Below are 19,064 nucleotides of genomic sequence, written 5' to 3'. Positions count from 1 at the left end.
GTTGACTTCACTTTTCATGTTTCATCTTTACTTTTCATGTTGCTTTTTGTATTAACTCTCATGCCCAAGCTCTCAGCTTTTCCAATGACATAAGCAAGGCTGAGACCAAAATCTCATTTTGCAGAGATACATCAGGGTGTTACAGACTGAACCGGGTCTTCCCAAAATTTACATGTTAAAGCCCTAACCCCCAGTGTGGCTATATTTGGAGAGAGGTTCTATGACAAGGTAACAAAGGTTAAGTGAGGGCCAGGCGAGGTGGCTCATGCCTGTAATCCCATCACTTTGGGAGGCTGAGGTGTAGGATCTCTTGAGCCCAGGAGTTTGAGACCAGCCTAGGCAATATAGTGAGACTCCATCTCTACAAAATAAAAAATAAATAATTAGACAGGCATGGTGGTGCTCACCTGTAGTCCCAGCTACTCAGAAGGCTGAGGCTAGAGGATTGCTTGAGACAGAGGGGGTTGAGGTTGCAGTGAGCCATGATCGTACCACTACACTCCAGCCTGGGTGACAGAGTGAAATGTGAGATACTCTGAAAGGAAGAAAGAAAGAAAGAAAGAAAGAGAAAAAGAGAGAGAGAGAAAGAGAGAGAGGGAGAGAGAGAGAAGGAAGGAAAGAAGGAAGGAAGGAAGGAAGGAAGAAGGAAGGAAGGAAGGAAGGAAGGGAGAGAGGGAGGGAGGAAGGAAGGAAGGGAGAGAGAGAGAGAAAGAAACAAAGGAAGGAAGGAAGAAAAGAAAAGAAAAGAAAAGAAAAGAAGGAAGGAAGAAAAGAAAAGAAAAAAGAAGAACTGCCAATGCTCTGGGAGGGGAGGGAGGGAGGAGGAAAGCAGGAAGGAATGAAGGAATGAAGGAAGGAAGGAAGGAAGGAAGGAAGGAAGGAAGGAAGGAAGGAAGAAAAGGGAAAAAAAGGTTAAGCGAGATCACAAAGGCAAGGTCTTAATCCCATAGGGATGGTGTCCTTTTAAGAAGAGACAGTTACTAGATCTCTCTCTCTCACCCCTGTAATTACTCCTGTAATCCCAGCACTTTGGGAGGCCAAGGCAGGAGGATTGTTTGAGCCCAGAAGTTCGAGACCAGCCTGAGCAACATAGTCAGACCTTGTCTCTATTAAATATATATATATATAAATTTAAAATTAATTTTTTTGAGATGGAGTCTTGCTCTGTTTCCCAGGCTGGAATGGAGTGGCACAGTTTCGGCTCACTGCAACCTCCACCTCCTGGGTTCAATTGGTTCTCCTGTCTCAGCCTCCTGAGTATCTGGGATTATGGATATTCGCTTTCTCTTGCCCCCCTCTCTCCATGCACACAGAGAAAATGCCTCATAAGAACACAGTGGAAAGGCAGAAGCCAGGAAGAGAGTCCTCACCCGAAACTGAGCTTGCCAGCACCTTGACCATGGAGTCCCAGCCTTTAGAACTATGAGAAAACACCCCCAGCCTGTGGCATTTTATGGCAACCCTTGCAGATGCACAGGGTTCAGGAAGATCTGTGTGTCTTCACTATAATTATTCAACTCTTTTTTGTTGTTGTTGTTTTTTCCTGAAGACAGAGTCTCGCTCTGTTGCCCAGGCTGGAGTGCAATAGCACGATCTCGGCTCACTGCAACCTCCACCTCCTGGGTTCAAGCGATTCTCCCCTCTCACCCTCTCGAGTAGATGGGATTACAGGCACCTGCCACCACACCTGGCTAATTTTTGTATTTTTAGTAGAAATGGGGTTTCACCGTGTTGGCCAGGTTGGCCTCGAACTCCTGACCTCAAGTGATCCGCCTGACTCGGCCTCCCAAAGTACTCGGATTACAGGCGTGAGCCACCACGCCCAGCCTTATTCAACTCTTAAAAGCAACAAATACTCGGGAAGCTTGAATGCCTGCCACTGGTCTTGTGCCATGCTTCTGTGGAAAAGGACATTCAACAACCCCTGTCACAGATAGAGGTCAAGGCATTTAGGTAACGTCCCCAACTAATAAGTGGAAAATTCAGGATTTGAACGTGAGTCTATCCGATGTGAATGCTCCTCTATTTTCCGCTAGTCCTAAAGCCGGCATTGCAGCTAGATGTTCTGAATCCAAACCCAATGCCATCCCTCTTCATGTTTACAGAAGGTAACAACGGAGGGCCTGAATGATGTCCTGTCTCTTAGAATCATCGGGAATTTCTGTGTGCCTGTGATGAGTGGCAATCCCAGGGAGGCTCTAAAATCCAGGTACCATCCTGACACTTCATGACCTCGGGAAAGATTTTTCTTTCGTCCCCGCCCTACCCACCCAGTACCGTTGGCTAGATACCAACTTTGGTTCTGAAAAAATGTTTTATCACAGTTGATCCAGTGCCTTGGGGTACAGTGACTCTTCCGCTGAGCAGGAAAAGAATAATGAGTTCTCTCTGGTGTTCACGTCAGCCCTTCCAGAGGGTACGGTGTTCTGGCTCCGGCTCAGTGTCCTGAACATGCCTTTAATGTGAGGTGAGGGGTGAATCTCCAGAATGTTCCCCACCAGCTCTGTATGGATTTATCATAGCCTCTATAACCTCATGAATATTCAGGAATATCACTGCCCATTGTCTTAAAGACATTCCAAGGCGGATGCTGCCAGTTTTTCTGAGCACCTTGAGATTGAGAACGGGGAGAAAATGCTGTCAAGTACATCTATGAGAGCAGCTGGAGTAGGAGGGGCCGAAATGGGAGAGTATAAAATCAGAGGTGACGCTGGCTGCGGTGCATGACACCTGCAGCAGTTGGAGGTGATGCAGAACCTGGTGGGATGGGTGTCGCTGGCTGGCTGCATGTGTGGGCTGAACGCAGGTGAGGCAGCAAGGTGGGCGAGCGACGGGAGGAGCAGGGGACAGAGCAGGGTTTGAGACAGGCAGGAAACAGATTCTGTTCATTGTCCATGATCTCTTTTGAACACAGCACAGTGTTCTGTGCAGAAGAGAGGACTTGGGGAGTCCCGGGTTCCACCCCTAGTTCTTCCTCTTGTTAGTTGGGAGATCATGTGCTACGTCCTCACACACACGAAAGTAATTCTCAATGGTGGTGGCGGCGGCGGCGGCAGTGGTGTCTCTTCATCATTTGATTAGTTGGAAAAGAAGGAAGATTAAGGGATAAAAATGCTCAAGCTGGCCGGGCGCGGTGGCTCACGCCTGTAATCCCAGCACTTTGGGAGGCCGAGGCGGGCGGATCACCTGAGGTCAGGAGTTCCAGACCAGACCAGCCTGGCCAACATGGTGAAACCTGTCTAACATGGTGAAACCCTGTCTCAACTAAAAATACAAAAATTAGCCGGGCTTGGTGGTGGGAGTCTGTAATCCCAGCTACTCAGGAGGCTGAGGCAGGAGAATTGCTTGAACCCTGGAGACGGAAGTTGCAATGAACCGAGATGATGCCACTGCACTCCAGCCTGGGCAACAGACCAAGACTCCGTCTCAAAAAAAAAAAAAAGCTCATGTTTGTCCAGCGACATGATGGAACATGAGGCTTAAATCACAACAACTTAAGGACTTAGTTGTGTTCAGCAATATTCATAGATGGGATGGCAAAGGACTAGGGCCACCGCAGTCTGAAAGAAATAGCCCCGTCTCTGAAATCAGACAGAGCAGAACCTGAGTCCAGGTTGCACCTGGTTTTGGCTATGTGGACAAAACACACATAAAAGTATTTCTCTGCTCTTTCATCTGTAAAACTAGGAGAAGATGATAGAGATTAAAGACAATAAGGGTGAAAGATTATAAAGATTAGCTGTTGGCAGAGCCAAGAGCTCCATGACTGGACAAAGTAGAAAAGTCACCCAGCAGCACCTCGAATCATGGGGTTTAACACAAAATATTAGCACCTGTGGCTTTAACCTAAAATGACAGTCACTCACCAGCTGCACTTGGAGGAGGTTCAGGTTTGTGACAATGACTCCACGAGGCAAGACTGTTGTAGAGACTCTGTTATACCTGCACTACTTCCTAGTTCTGTGGCTTTGAACAAGCAATTTCCCTCTCCAAGCCTCCACTTCTATGCACAATGGTAGATCATGATCATACACGTATATTACAAATATATATCATTATACACTTTGGGAGGCCAAGGAAGGAGGATTGCTTGAGGATGGGAATTCAAGACTAGCCTGGCCAACATTGCAAGACCCCTGTCTCTACAAAAATAAAAAATAAAAATAAATTAAAGATGAAAATATGTATTATTGGCCAGGTGTTGTAATTCCTGTATTTACGGGCTGTAATTCCGCCTGTAATTCTAGCATTTGGGGAGGCCAAGGTGGGAGGATCACTTGAGCCCAGGAGTTGAAGACCAGTCTGGGCAACATGATGAAACCCCATCTCTACAAAAAATACAAAAATTAGCCGGGTGTGGTGGCACACGACTGTAGTCCTAGCCACTCGGGAGGCTGAGGGGAGAGGATCACTTGAGCCCAGAAGGTCAAGGCTGCAGTAAGCCATGGTTGCAACACTGCATTCTCCAGCATGGGCGACAGAGAGACCCTGTCTAAAAAATATATATATACACACACATAAATATATATATGTGTGTGTATATACATACACACACACATAAATACACACACATATATACACATATATATATAATATAACAATACCAACAACCTATGAATTAGCATCTTTTTATCAAAGGTAAAGAAAGTCAGTCAGACACAGCACTTTGGGAGGCCGAGGTGGGCAGATCACTTGAGGCCAGGGGTTCGAGACCAGCCCGGCCAACATGGCAAAACTCCATCTCTACTACAAATGCAAAATTAGCCGGACATGGTGGTGGACGCCTATAATCCCAGCTACTTGGGAGGCTGAGGAATGAGAATCACTTGAATCCGGGAGACAGAGGTTGCAGTGAGCCAAGATCACACCAATGCACTCTAGCCTGGGTGACAGAGCAAGACTCCATCTCAAAAATAAAATAAAAATAAAGAAAAGTCGGCTGACTCTGGGCACACTGCCTATGAGTTAGCCCTGCCCCATAAGGAGCAGGAAAAAAGGAGAGGAGAGGAGAGAAGAGGAGAGGAGAGAAGAGGAGGAGAGGAGAGGAAAGCAGAGGAGACGAGGAGATGGGGAGAGGAGGAGAGGGAGGGGGAGGGGGAAGGCGAAAGGGGAGAGGAGGGGGAGGAAAGGGAGGGGAGGGGGAGGAAGGGGGTGGGGGATGGGGAGGGAAAGGGGAGGAGAAGGGGAGGAGGAAGGAGAAAGGGAAGTTTATTCCCTTGCACAGAAAACTGGCACTTCTGAGGTCAGACCAACATCTACTGAATGCCTGCAGTGCGCCCTGACAAAGACTGTGCCGAACAGTCTGTGAAGTCAGACTTCTTGAGCTTATGCCTAATTCCTACCAGTCGACCGTAGACTTTCTGGCAAGTTGTCCCTTTATAGCACGTTTTCCTATCTGTCAAACTTGGGAGGTGGGGCTGGGAGGGAAGGGAGTGATAAATCCGCATCTGCCTCCTGAGGCTGTTGTGAAGACGAAATGAAGGCGGCAACAGGAACGTGGTGATAGCCAAGTCAGCCTGAGTCACTGTTATTAGACAGAGGCTCTGTGGGAGGTGTTGGTACAACAGACACTTAAACGCCCTAAAATAGGCTCAAGGATGATGAAAGAGCCCAATTTTCTAGAAGAAGAAGAAGAAGAAAAAAAAAAAAAACACCACTGAGGCTTCTGGGGAAATGCAATCTCATGCAGTGAACTGACACGTTGTTTTCCTGAAACGTGGACATGGGGGTGAAAGCTAGAGGATTCTCTCTGACCTGGAGAACTGCAGAATTTCAACAAATAGATGGACGTTGACTAACATGGATAGAGTGAGTTTACTGTCACCTAACCCTAGAAAAGCCTTTGCAGGAGCCAGGCGTGACAGCATGTGCCTATGGTCGGAGCTACTCAGGAGGCTGCAGCGGGCAGATCTCTTGAGCCTAAGAGGTCAAGATCAGCCTGGGCAACGTATCAAAACCCCATATCTACCAAATAAAAATACAAAAATTAGCTGCGCGTGATGGCTCATGCCTGTCCATCCTAGAGGGGCCAATGGTTTGAGCCCAGGGGGTCGAGGCTGCAGTGAGCCATCATCGTACCACTGCACTCCAGCGTGGGCAACAGGGCGAGACTCTGTCCCTCTCAATAAATTAAATAAATAAGCAAATGTTTCAAAAATGAAAAGAAAGCCTTTGGAATGCTCAGAGTTCCTTGTCTGAATAAATGGGCTTTCAGACCGGGTGCAGTGGCTCACGCTTGTAATCCCAGCACTTTGGGAGGCGGAGGCAGGAGGATCACTTGAGGTTGGGAGTTCGAGACCAGCCTGGCCAAGATGGTAAAACCCCATCTTTACTAAAAATACAAATATTAGCCGGGTTTGGTGGTCAGCACCCATAATCCCAGCTACTCAGGAGGCTGAGGCACAAAAATCACTGGAACCTAGGAGGCGGAGGTTGCAGTGAGCCGAGATCCATCTCAAAAAAATAAAATAAAATAAAATAAATAAATGGCTTTTGTGAGTAGATGCACAGTCTCCCAATTAGAAGTGTTCATGGGTACGATACCGTAGGTGTTTTACAACGGAACAGTTGGCTGCTTGAATGTTGAGGTACTTTTCACAGCCATTACTCTGGGAATAGAGTAACTTAGGAGGGATCTAAATGTTACCCTTTCTTTTCTCTTTCAGAACTGATTGCACATTTGCACCCTCCGACTCAAGGTAGGGAGACCATCTCTTCATTTGTTCATGTCTCACATGCTAGCCCCACCCCTTAAGCAACATTATATTCCTGAAGTCCCTTGCCCTTTCTTGCCATCTCAGCCTTTCCTCTGCTGTTCTTGTGGCATGAAAGGCCCTCCGTTGCCAGGTCTGGGGACTCAGGCCTGTAATTCCAGTACTTTGGGAGACCAAAGCGGGAGAATCACTTGAGCCCAAGGGTTCAAGACAAGCCTGGGCAACATAGCAAGACCCTATCTCTACTAAAAACACAAAAATTGCCGAGGTATGGTGGTGCGAACCTGTAATCCCAGCTACTCGGGAGGCCGAGGTGAGAGGCTCACTCAAGCCCAGGAGATGAAGGCTGCAGTGAGCTGTGATCACAACTCTGCACTCCAGCCAGGGCAACAGAGTAAGATCCTGTCTCAAAAAAAAAAAAAAAAGACCATCCGTGGTCACAGCAGCCAAACCATGTTTCAAGATCCAGTTCAGTTCGCTATTTGAGTTTTCCTCCCTTGCCCCTCCAAAAACTGCTCTCTCCTCCATTGTAACTAACATCAGCATTCGTGCCGCAGCTTTTTGTTTGTTCGTTGTTTTATTTTATTTTTAATTAACAAATAATAATCGTATATATTTGTGGGGTAGAATTGGATATTGTGATGTATTTTTACACTGAGGAATGGTTAAATCATGCTGAGTAATACACCCATCACCTCACATACTTATTTTTTTATGGTCAGAACATTTAAAATTTAATTTTTTTGGCTGGGCTCAGTGGCTCACGCCTGTAATCCCAGCACTTTGGGAGGCTGAAGTGGGCAGATCATGAGGTCAGGAGTTCGAGAGCAGCCTGGCCAACATGGTGAAACTCTGTCTCTACAAAAAAATACAAAAATTACCTGGGCGTGGTGGTGGGCACCTGTAATCCTAGCTACTCGGGAGACAGACAGGAGAATCATTGGAACCTGGGAGGCAGAGGTTGCAGTGAGCAGAGATCACGCCATTGCACTCCAGCCTGGACAACAGAGCACGACTCCAGCTAAAAATAAATAAACAATAAAATCAAATCTAATCTTTAGCAGTTTTGAAATTTAATAGTCACCATGCTGTCCAATAAATCTCTAAAACTTATTCCTCCAGTCTAACTGAAACTCTATGACCCTTAACATCTCCCTAGTCCCCATGCCACACCCCCAGCCTCCAGTAACCACCATTCTACTCTCTACTTCTATGAATTAAACTTCCAAAAAAAGCATTGGTAGTTTTTATTGTTTGCTTGCTTGTTTGATAAATTGAACAGCCTTATCGAGGTACAATCTACATTCCATAAAATTCATCCATTTTAAAGTTTACCATTCAACAATTTTTAGTAAATTTACAGGCTGGGCACCGTGGCTCGGCCTGTGATCCCAGCACTTCGGGAGACTGAAGCAGGAGGATCACTTGAGCCTGGAAGTTCAAGACCAACCTGGGCAACATAGCGAGACCTTGCCTTAACAAAAACTAAAAAAATTAGCCAGGTGTGGGGGCACACACCTGTAATTCCAGCTACTCAGGAGGCTGAAACAGGAGGATCGCTTAATCCTAGGAGTTTGAGGCAGCAGTGAGCTGTGATCATGCCACTGCACTCCAGCCTGGATGACAGAGTGAGATCCTGTCTCTTTAAATTAAAAAAGAAAAAAAGAGAGAGAGAGAGGCCGGCACTGTGGCTCACGCCTGTAATCCCAGCACTTTGGGAGGCCGAGGCAGGCGGATCACGAGGTCGGGAGATCGAGACCATCCTGGCTAACATGGTGAAACCTCGTCTCTACTAAAAATACAAAAAATTAGCCAGACGTGGTGGCGGGCGCCTGTAGTCCCAGCTACTCAGGAGGTTGAGGCAGAAGAATGGCGTGAACCCAGGAGGCAGAGCTTGCAGTGAGCTGAGATTACATCACCGCACTACAGCCTGGGCAACAGAGTAGGACTCGGTCTCAAAAGGAAAAAAAAAAAAAGAAAAGATTAGAACAAAATGCTTGTCCACTTTCTCATCATAACTTCTCCATGTGCCCATGATTACCTCATCTCCATTCCTCTCCTGTCTCTAAAAAGAAAAAGAAAAAAGGACTCCAGAGTTTCGGCTTAGGGAAATCAGGTGTGCAGTTGCTAGAGGACTTCCATGAAAAGGAAGCCAGCAACTCCAGTTTGCTTCCAGCCCTGGGTTGAACTAAGGCTTCCTTTGATATTCACTTGTATCTTCCACCACACACAGGAAAGGCAGTTAGTGAGACCAGCTAACTGTCATTACTTTTAGTGGCAAAAACCGCAATTACTTTTGCTGCAACCTAATACATGCAGATATGGAGGGATGTATGAGAAGCACGGTGCAGATCATCAAGATAGACATTTAAAAGTCAATTCCCTTTGTCCGGCTGGACGCAGTGGCTCATGCCTGTCACCCCAGCACTTTGCCAAGATGGATGGATTCCAGGAGTCCAGGAGTTCGAGACCAGTCTGGGCAACATGGCAAAACCTCGTCTCTACAAAACATATAAATATTAGCCAGGCGTGGTGGTATCCACCTGCAGTCCCAGCTACTTGGGAGCCTGAGGCAGGAGGATCACTTGAGCCTAGGAGTCTGAGGCTGCAGTGAGCCATGATTGCACCACTGCACTCCAGCCTAGGCAACAGAGCTAGATCCTGTCTCAAAAATAAAAAATAAAAATTAAAAAAAAAAAATCACTTTGTAAGCCGGCCCTACATTCAGTGTGTCTCGTCTTTTTCTTTTCTTTTCTTTTCTTTTTTTTTTTTGACAGAGTCTTGGTCTGTTGCCCAGGCTGGAGTACAGCAGTATGATCTTGTCTCACTGCAACCTCTGCCTCCCGGATTCAAGAAATTCTCTGCCTCAGCCTCCTGAGTAGCTGGGATTACAGGTGCCCACCACCACGCCCAGCTAATTTTTGTATTTTTAGTAGAGATGGGGTTTCACCATCTTGGCCAGGCTGGTCTTGAACTCCTGACCTCGTGATCCACCCGCCTTGGCCTCCCAGAGTGCTGGGATTACAGGCGTGAGCCACCGCGCCCAACCCAACGTGTCTTTTCTTTTCCAGTGATCTCCCATGAACCCTGCATCTTCCCGTTTACCTATGGTGATGTCACCTACTACAGCTGCATCTCTACCCACAGTGACTTTGACTGGTGTTCTCTTGACAAGGAATTCCAAGGCAGATGGCGCTACTGCACAGGGTTGGGTGAGTACCCTGGGTTGGACTGTCCTAGACGGCCAGGACCCAAGAAGTAGTGAATAGCAGCTGGCTACATGGTTTTTGGTGTCAGACAGACTTGAGTTCAAATCCTGACTCCTTTACAAAATTTTAATTGCTTTGAAAATAGCTCAGTGTGGTCAACAAAGCATGGTTTGGCCGGGAGCAATGGCTCATACCTGTAATCCCAGCACTTTGGGAGGCCGAGGTGGATGGATCAGCTGAGGTCAGGAGTTCGAGACCAGCCTGGCCAACATGGTAAAACCCCATCTCTACTAAAAATACAAAAATTAGCCAGGTGTGGTGGTGTATGCCTGTAATCCCAGCTACTCAGGAGGCTGAGGTAGGAGAATTTCTTAAACCCAAGAGGAGGAGGTTGCAGTGAGCCAAGATCATGCCACTGCACTCCAACCTGGGTGACAGAGTGAGACTCAGTCTCAAAAAAACATGAAAAGTAGCATGGTGTGCCGTTAGTTCAGCAATGATTACACTTAAAACTCTCAGGAAGGCTGGGCACAGTGGCTCATACCTGTAATCCCAGCACTTTAGGAGGCTGAGGTGAGTGGACCACAAGGTCAAGAGATCGAGACCATCCTGGCCAACATGGGGAAACCCCATCTCTACTAAAAATACAAAAATTATCTGGGCGTGGTGGCACGCACCTGTAGTCACAGCTACTCGGGAGGCTAAGGCAGGAGAATGACTTGAACCCAGGACTTGGAGGTTACAGTGAGCTGAGATCACGCCACTGCACTCCAGCCTGGTGACAGAGCAAGAATCCATCTCATAAAAACAAACAAACAAACAAAAAAGTCTCTCAGGAAATGTGAGTTAGTACAACCACTGTGGAGAACAGTTTGGAGGTTCCTCAAAAAACTGAAAACAGAGCTGCCATACTGTTACCAGATGGAAGGTCTTGACAGTCAGTTGTCCAGGTTCTTAGCGTGTTGAACAAAGAATCAAACAAAACGCACAAACAAAGCAACAAAAGACAAACAAAGCAGCAAAAGAATGAGTAATGACAGCACAGATTTATTGAAGTAAAAGTACACTCCACAGGGTGGGAGCTGGCTTGAGCAACAGGCTCAAGCACACCAATTACAATGCCCTCTAGGGTTCTCATTAGGCTAGAAGAATTAGGTAACACCCCTAGGTACCCTTTAGAGGCCTCCAATTGGTTACACCTTATGAAGGATTTGCCCATGACCAATCAGAGGCTGAAGTGGAGATTTGGCCCAGTCAATCAGAGGCTGGAATGGAGACTACTGTCTTGTTATCATAGGAGTGAGGATGTGACCTGGATGCTGCCTAATCTTGCCTAAAACTGGCTGCACCTGCTGTTCTTTTACTTATACCTTAACCCTTGGTTACCCTATATCCCTGTTCTACAGCCTCAATACGACCCAGCAATCCCACTCCTGGGTATATTCCCAAAAGAAAGGAAGCTCATATGTCAGAGAGACATCTGCACTCCCATATTTATTGCAGCACTGTTCTCAATAGCCAAGATTTGGAAGCAACCAAGGTGCCTGTCAACAGATGAATGCATAAAGAAAATTTGGTACATATGCACAATGGAGTACTATTCAGCCATAAAAAAAGAATGAGATCCTGTCATTTGCAAGAACATGAATGGAGGTCATTTTGTCAAGTTAAATAAGCCAGGCACAGAAAGAGAAACTTCTCATGTTCTCACTTACTTGTGGGAGCTAAAAATAAGAACAATTGAATTCATGGAGACAGAGAGTAGAAGGATGGTCATGAGAGGCTAGGAAGAGGGAATGGGGTGGGGAAGTGGAGAATGACTAATGGGTAAAATAAATAATTAGAAAGAATAAATAAGATGTAGGCTGGGCTCAGTGGCTCACACCTGTAATCCCAGCACTTTGGGAGGCCGAGGCAGGTGGATCACCTGAGGTCAGGAGTTCGAGACCAGCCTGACCAACATAGTGCAACCCCATCTCTACTAAAAACACAAAAATTAACCAAGCGTGGTGGTGGCACCTGTAATCCCAGCTACTCGGGAGGCTGAAGCAGGAGAATCACTTGAACATGGGAGGCAGAGGTTGCAGTGAGCCAAGATTGCACCACTGCACTCCAGCCTGGACAACAAGAGTGAAACTCTGTCTCCAAAAAAAAAAAAATAAACAAATAAATAAAAGAATAAATAAGATCTAGTATTTGATGGTACAATAGGATGACTATAGTCAATAACAATTTATACAGTTTGAAATAGCTAAAAGAGTATGATTGGATTGTCTGTAATACAAAGGATAAATGCTTGGGGTAATGGATACCCCATTTACTTTGATGTGATTGTTATGCATTGTATGTCTGTATCAAAGTATCCCCTATACTCCATAAATATATATGCCTACTAAGTACCCACATAAATTAAAAATTAAACAATTTTTTAGAACTGTCTGTGTTCATAATTCTCCCTCTGCCCCCATTTTCCTGCAGATTCTCCTCAGTGTGTCTTCCCCTTCATCTTCAGACAAAAAGTCATTCACAATTGCACCAAGGAAGGCTATATTCTGAATCGGAGTTGGTGTTCATTGACAAAAAATTACGATAAAGATAGGAAATGGAAGCAATGTTCTCCTCAGAAGTAAGCTGGTTGGGGAACGGTGGAATGGGGGACCCTACAGATCTTTTTTTTTTTTTTTGGAGACGGAGTCTCGCTCTTGTTGCCCAGGCTGGAGTGCAATGGCGTGATCTTGGCTCACTGCAAAATCCACCTCCCGGGTTCAAGCGATTCTCCTGCCTCAGCCTCCCGAGTAGCTGGGATTACAGGCATGCGCCACCACACCCGGCTAATTTTGTATTTTTGGTACAGACGGGGTTTCTCCACGTTGGTCAGGCTGGTCTAGGAACTCCCGACCTCAGGTGATCTGCCCGTCTCGGCCTCCCAAAGTGCTGGGATTACAGGCATGAGCCACCGCGCCTGGTCCCGTATAGATCTCTTAAAGTGAAAATCCTCTGGAGTAAGGGAGTGGGGAGCTTGCAGCTTAGATTAACTGGTAATGGCTTAGACCAGCAGTTGGCAAACACTTCCTGTGAAGGGCCCAATAGTAAACACCTTAGGCTGAGCAGATCATGTGGTCTCTGTCACAAATACTCAACTCTGCCATTGCAGCACAAAAGCAGCCACAAGCAAGACAAAAACAAATGAATGGGCCGGGTGTGGTGGCTCACGCCTGTAATCTCACCGCTTTGGGAGGCCGAGGCAATAGGATTGCCTGAGGTCAGGAGATCGAGACCAGCCTGGGCAACACAGTAAAACCCCATCTCTACTAAAAATACAAAAATTAGCCGGGCATGGTGGCGGGCGCCTGTAGTCCCAGCTCCTCAGGAAGCTGAGGCAGGGGAATCGCTTGAACCCAGGAGGCAGAAGTTGCGCCACCACACTCCAACATGAGCAGCAGAGCAAGACTCCGTCTCAGAAAAAAAAAAAAAAAAGAAAAAAGAATGTGGCTGTGTTCCAATATATTTTTTTTAAATGGGGACTCAGTCACCCAGGCTGGAGTGCAGTGGTGCAATCACAGCTCACTGCAGCCTCAACCTCCCAGGATCAAGCGATCCTCCCACCTCAGCCTCCCAAGTAACTGGGACCACAGGCACATGCCACACACAGCTTGTGTTCATCGACAAAAATTTACAACAAAGATGGAAACATCTTTGGCTAATTTTTTCATTTTTAGAGACCGGGGTCTCGCTGTGTTGTCCAGGCTGGTCTTGAATTTCTGAGTTCAAGCGATCCTTCCTCCTCAGCCTTCCAAACTGTTGAGATTACAGGCATGAGCCACTGTACCTGGCCCAATAATATTTATGTATCCTGAGATTTGGATCTCATATAATTTTTAGGTATGGAAAAGTATTCGTTGCCTTTTCTTTTTTTTTTTGGTCAACCATTTAAAAATGAGAAAACCATTAGCTCATGGCATGGGCTGTAAAAACACTGACGGTGGGTTGGGTTGAAGTTGGCCACTGGGCCCTACTAAAAAGACCTCTGACCTCTGGCTTGGATGATCAGTCCTTGATCCCAGACTGGTGAAGAAATAAGTTTAGTTTCCATCGAAAAGAGGCCAGGCACAATGGGTTCACACCAGCAATCCCAGCACTTTGGGAGGCCAATGTGAGAGGATCACTTGAGTCCAGAAGTTGGAGACCAGCCTGGGCAACATAGTGAAACCCCCATGTCTACAAAAACTAAAAAAAAAAAAAAAAAAAAAAAAAATTAGGCCAAGTACAGTGGCTCATGCCTGTAATATCAGCACTTTGGGAGGCCGAGGCAGTAGGATTACCTGAGGTCAGGAGTTTGAGACCAGCCTGGTCAACATGGCAAAACCCCATCTCTACTAAAAATACAAAAATGAGCCAGGCGTGGGGGTGGGCGCCTATAATCCCAGCGACTCAGGAGACTGAGACAGGAGAATTGCTTGAACTCCGGAGGTGGAGGTTGCAGTGAGCCGAGATCACACCATTGCACTCCAACCTGGATGACAGAGCAAGACTCCGTCTCGAAATAAATAAATAAATAAATATTAGCTGAGTGAGCATGATGGTACTGCACTCCAGCCTGGGTGACAGAGTAAGACCCTTTCTCAAAAAGAGAAAAGAACCCAGTCTCTACTAAAAATACAAAAAAAAAAATTAGCTGGGCATGGTGGCGGGCACCTGTAGTCCCAGCTACTCGGAAGGCTGAGGCAGGAGAATGGTGTGAACCCGGGAGGCAGAACTTGCAGTGAGCCAAGATCGCGACACTGCACTCCAGCCTGGGCAACACAGCGAGACTCCGTCTCAAAAAAAAAAGAAAGAAAGAAAAAAGAAAAGAGAAGAAAAACACAAGAGAAAGAGAAAAGCAGAGTCAGGAGACATGGGAGAGTCCACGCATCCCTGTGCTCTGTGTTATTTAGTGAGGATTTGATTGATCACAATAAGCTCTGGCCACCATGCTGAGTAATTCCTGCCCAGCACCTCATTTAACCTTCACTGTGACCTCAGGAAGGGACTATAGGAATCATCATGCCCATATACCAGTGAGGAAACAGGCTTGGGAGTCTTGGGTTCTGCCCAAACCCAGGTGTCAAATCCCGTCACCTTAATGAGATGTTATTCAAAGACCACTCACGAATAGGCACCATTAAATGAATCCCTACTATAAACTCTATTATAAGCATCTCGCTCATTACCTCTCTTTCCATCAAAACTGCCATTTTATGTATATGGAAATGGACGTGGCAAGCCCGGACGCCTTAGCCCATTGGCCTCTAAGAGATGAAACCTCAGACAGAACCCAGGGTCAGGGGTGGTTAAAGTCAGTATTCATCCTTCCCAACAGCAAGATGCGCTTGTCAGAACTCAGAGCCATTTATTCAGAAACATCTTTGGAGTCATTATTCACAACATCAGTGGCACAGAGACAAAGATTCCTGTGGGGCATTTCGGTTTTGGGGGGTTTTTTAATTTTTTTTTTTTGAGATGATTTTCGCTCTTATTGCCCCAGCTGCGGTGCAACGGCACGATCTGGGCTCACTGCAACCTTCCCCTCCCGGGTTCAAGCCATTCCCCTGCTTCAGCCTCCCGAGTTACTGGGATTACAGGTGTGCACCACCACGCCCGGCTAATTCTGTATTTTTAGTAGAAATGGGGTTTTGCCATGTTGGCCAGGCTGGTCTTGAACTCCTGACCTCGGGTGAGCCACCTGCCTCAGCCTCCCAAAGTGCTGGGATTACAGGCAGGAGCCAACATGCCTGGTCTCATGTTTGAAATTTTTTTATTTCCATAGGTTATTGGGGAACAGGTGGTGTTTGGTTATCTGAGTAAATTCTTTCGTAGGGATTTGTGAGTTTCGGTGCACGCGTCACCCGAGCAGTATTATCCCTCACCCTCTTCCCATCCTTTCCTCCTGAATCCTGTGGGGCTTTGCTTTCGAATCAAGCTGAGTGACTGCTTTTCCCTGTTTGCACTGTGAGGCTGGAAAGTGACTGTGTTCACCGTTCTGTTGGGGACTCCAGAAACATTACAGCACTATTAGGGACTTGGGCGTAGCCACTGTGTTGTTTGAGATGTGCAAAGGGTCTCGCTTCCCCACCTCCTCCTGACCCCTTACTGGCTTTGTTGAGCCTCGAACCTTCTCTGGAGTTGGGCCAGAAGTTAATTATTCCTAGGCTGGTCTGCAGCTTCATTCACTTTCTTGGTAAGACGCCAGGCAGCTGCTCAGGTTTCCACACCTGGCTTTCCATTGCCCGTTGCTCACCTGCAGCTTTTCATTACCTTAGAGTATCCGTGGTGCTTGGCCAGCGCCCTCCAGTCCCACTGTTCATACAGCTACTGTTTCCTCGGGACTTTTCTTTCTTTATTTTTATTTTTTATTTTATTGATTGATTGATTGATTGATTGAGACAGAGTTTCAATCTTGTGGCCCAGGCCAGAGAGCAAAGGCGCGATCTCAGCTCACTGCAACCTCCGTCTCTCAGGTTCAAGCGATTCTCCTGCCTCAGCCTCCTGAATAGGTGGGACTACAGGCACCTGCCACCATGCCCAGCTAATTTTATAATTTTGCATTTTTAGTAGAGACAGGGTTTCACCATGTTGGTCAGACTGGTCTCAAACTCCCGACCTCAGGTGATCTGCCCGCCTCGGCCTCCCAAAGTGTTGGGATTACAGGTGTGAGCCACTGTGCCCGGACTTCCTCGGGACTTTTCAAGTCTCTGAAACCTCGTATGAGCTAGCACATGCTCCTCCGTGAGAATTCCATCTCAATGCAACACCATATAAATACAGGGAGCAAAATGTTAGTAGTGTTCCCTCTCACATTCCCTTGTCTCTTCCTATTCCCTTCCACAGCAAAAAAAAAAAAAAAAATCTAGGATGTGTTCTTCCAGGTTCATTTTATGCATTTACACATATATAAGCATTTTAAGGCCTCTTAAAACATCAATGAATAATACTATCCACTTTGGTCTGAGACTTAATCTTCATTTAACATGCTTCGGCTGGGCACGGTGGCTCAAGCCTGTAATCCCAGCACTTTGGGAGGCCGAGGCGGGCAGATCACGAGGTCAGGAGATCAAGACCATCCTGGCTAACATGGTGAAACCCCGTCTCTACTAAAAAATACAAAAAACTAAAAAAATAAAAATAAAAATAAATAAAAATAAATTTAAAAAATAAAAATAAAAAATAAAAAAATAAAAAATACAAAAAACTAGCCGGGTGAGGTGGCGGACACCTGTAGTCCCAGCTACTCGGGAGGCTGAGGCAGGAGAATGGTGTGAACCCAGGAGGCGGAGCTTGCAGTGAGCTGAGATTGGCCACTGCACTCCAGCCTGGGCCACAGAGCCAGACTCCGTCTAAAAAAAAAAAAAAAAGTGCTTCATGGGAGTTTTCTATGTGAATGTAGAAATATACCTTATTTTCATTACCTTGTTACATTTCATAATATGGATATACCATTCCCATATTACAGCATGATTTAATTGTCAAATATTTTGACACTACCAGGACCAAGGGAATACCTTTTTTTTTTTTTTTTTTTTGAGGCGGAGTCTCGCTCTGTCGCCGGACTGGAGTGCAGTGGCCGGATCTCAGCTCACTGCAAGCTGAGAAGGAATACCTTCTATATTCATCTTTGAGGAAGTGTTTGCATTGGTGGTGTTTTTTTTGTTTTACTCCCATTGGAATAGTTGAGTAATTACTGAGTCAAAAGATATGTACATGTTAATTGTACGTGTGTGTGTGTGTGTTAAATTTTAAGTTATTCCAAATTATCCTCCATAAACTTTAGGAGACTGCCTCTTTTTTTTTATTTTTTTAACATTTGTTTTTAGAGACTGTCTCACTCTGTCACCCAGGCTGGAGTGCAGTGGCATAATCACAGCTCACTGTAGCCTCGAACTCCTGGGCTCAAACAATCCTCCCGCCTTAGCCTCTCAAAGCACTGGGATTACAGGGATGAGCCACCGTGCCCAGCCTCCTGGGTTCAAACAATTCTCCTGCCTTGACCTCCCAAGTAGCTGGGATTACAGGCGCATGCCACCACGCCCAGCTAATTTTTTGTATTTTTAGTAGAGAAAGGATTTTGCCATGTTGGCCAGGCTGGTCTCAAATTCCTGACCTCAGATGATCCACCCGCCTCAGCCTCTCAAGATGCTGGGATGACACGCGTGAGCCACCACGCCCGGCCAAGACTGTCCATTTTTAACAACTTTCTTAACACTGAAAATAATCAATTTGCTACATTGTTTTTTCAAAGAATAGATAGCAATGTGGTCATTAAAATAATCTATAATCGTATATTTAATTTGAAAGGCAAAGAGAAATACACCCTTCTGAGGCCACTAATCTTTCATGCTCCTCCGCCCTTCTCCTGAACCATTTACCCACACTATTTAGTTTTGGAGGGTAGACCAGATCTCCCATCAGGCAGGAAAAACAGTTGTCTATCAGGGTAAGAGACTGTGACATGGATCCTTGCAGGGTGAAAAACTATGACACCATTCTAACGCCTCTTTTTCCTCCACAGTACTTAGATACCTCTTGGCGTTCTTGAAGAGGCAGAAGTCACACATTCATCAGCTGCCTCTCAAAATATAATTCTATCCTTTCCAATCCTGACCATTCTGATCAATAAAGATTTGATCTCTTTTCCATGTTGATTACTCCTTTTATTGAAAAAAGGCACAGCCATGGCCAGGCGCAGTGGCTCACGCCTGTAATCCCAGCACTTTTGGAGACCAAGGTGGGTAGATCACTTGAGGTCAGGAGTTTGAGACCAGCCTGGCCTACATGGTGAAACCCCATCTCTACTAAAAATATAAAAATTAGCCAAACATGGTGGTGCATGCCTGTAGTCCCAACTACTTGGGAGGCTAAGGCAGGAGAATCACTTGAACCTGGGAGGTGGAGATGGCAGTGGGCAGAAATTACACCACTACACTCCAGCCTGGGTGACAGAGCAAGACTCCATCTCAAAAAAAAAAACACTCTGGGAGGCCGAGGCGGGCAGATCACTTGAGGTCAGGAGTTCAAGACCAGCCTAGCTGGCCAACATGGTGAAACCCTGTCTCCACTAAAAGTACAAAAATTAGCCGGGCATGGTGGCGGGCGCCTATAATCCCAG

General features: G+C 46.3%; 1 long non-coding RNA gene across 1 annotated transcript; it reads left to right on the top strand.

Moving 5' to 3' along the window:
* The first annotated feature begins 5,705 nt into the window (after positions 1-5,705).
* On the top strand, positions 5,706-18,675 carry LOC117093781. The gene is made up of 5 exons (XR_004441237.1): positions 5,706-5,808; positions 6,666-6,698; positions 9,785-9,925; positions 12,401-12,548; positions 18,468-18,675. It is a non-coding gene; the product is annotated as an uncharacterized LOC117093781 (long non-coding RNA).
* The last annotated feature ends 389 nt before the right edge of the window (positions 18,676-19,064 follow it).

The sequence above is a fragment of the Trachypithecus francoisi genome, unplaced genomic scaffold (genome assembly GCF_009764315.1).
Source record: "Trachypithecus francoisi isolate TF-2019V2 unplaced genomic scaffold, Tfra_2.0 Lachesis_group12, whole genome shotgun sequence".
Taxonomy (NCBI): domain Eukaryota; kingdom Metazoa; phylum Chordata; class Mammalia; order Primates; family Cercopithecidae; genus Trachypithecus; species Trachypithecus francoisi.
The sequence above is the reverse complement of the archived record's forward strand: the minus strand, read 5'-3'. Positions and strand labels throughout refer to the sequence as shown.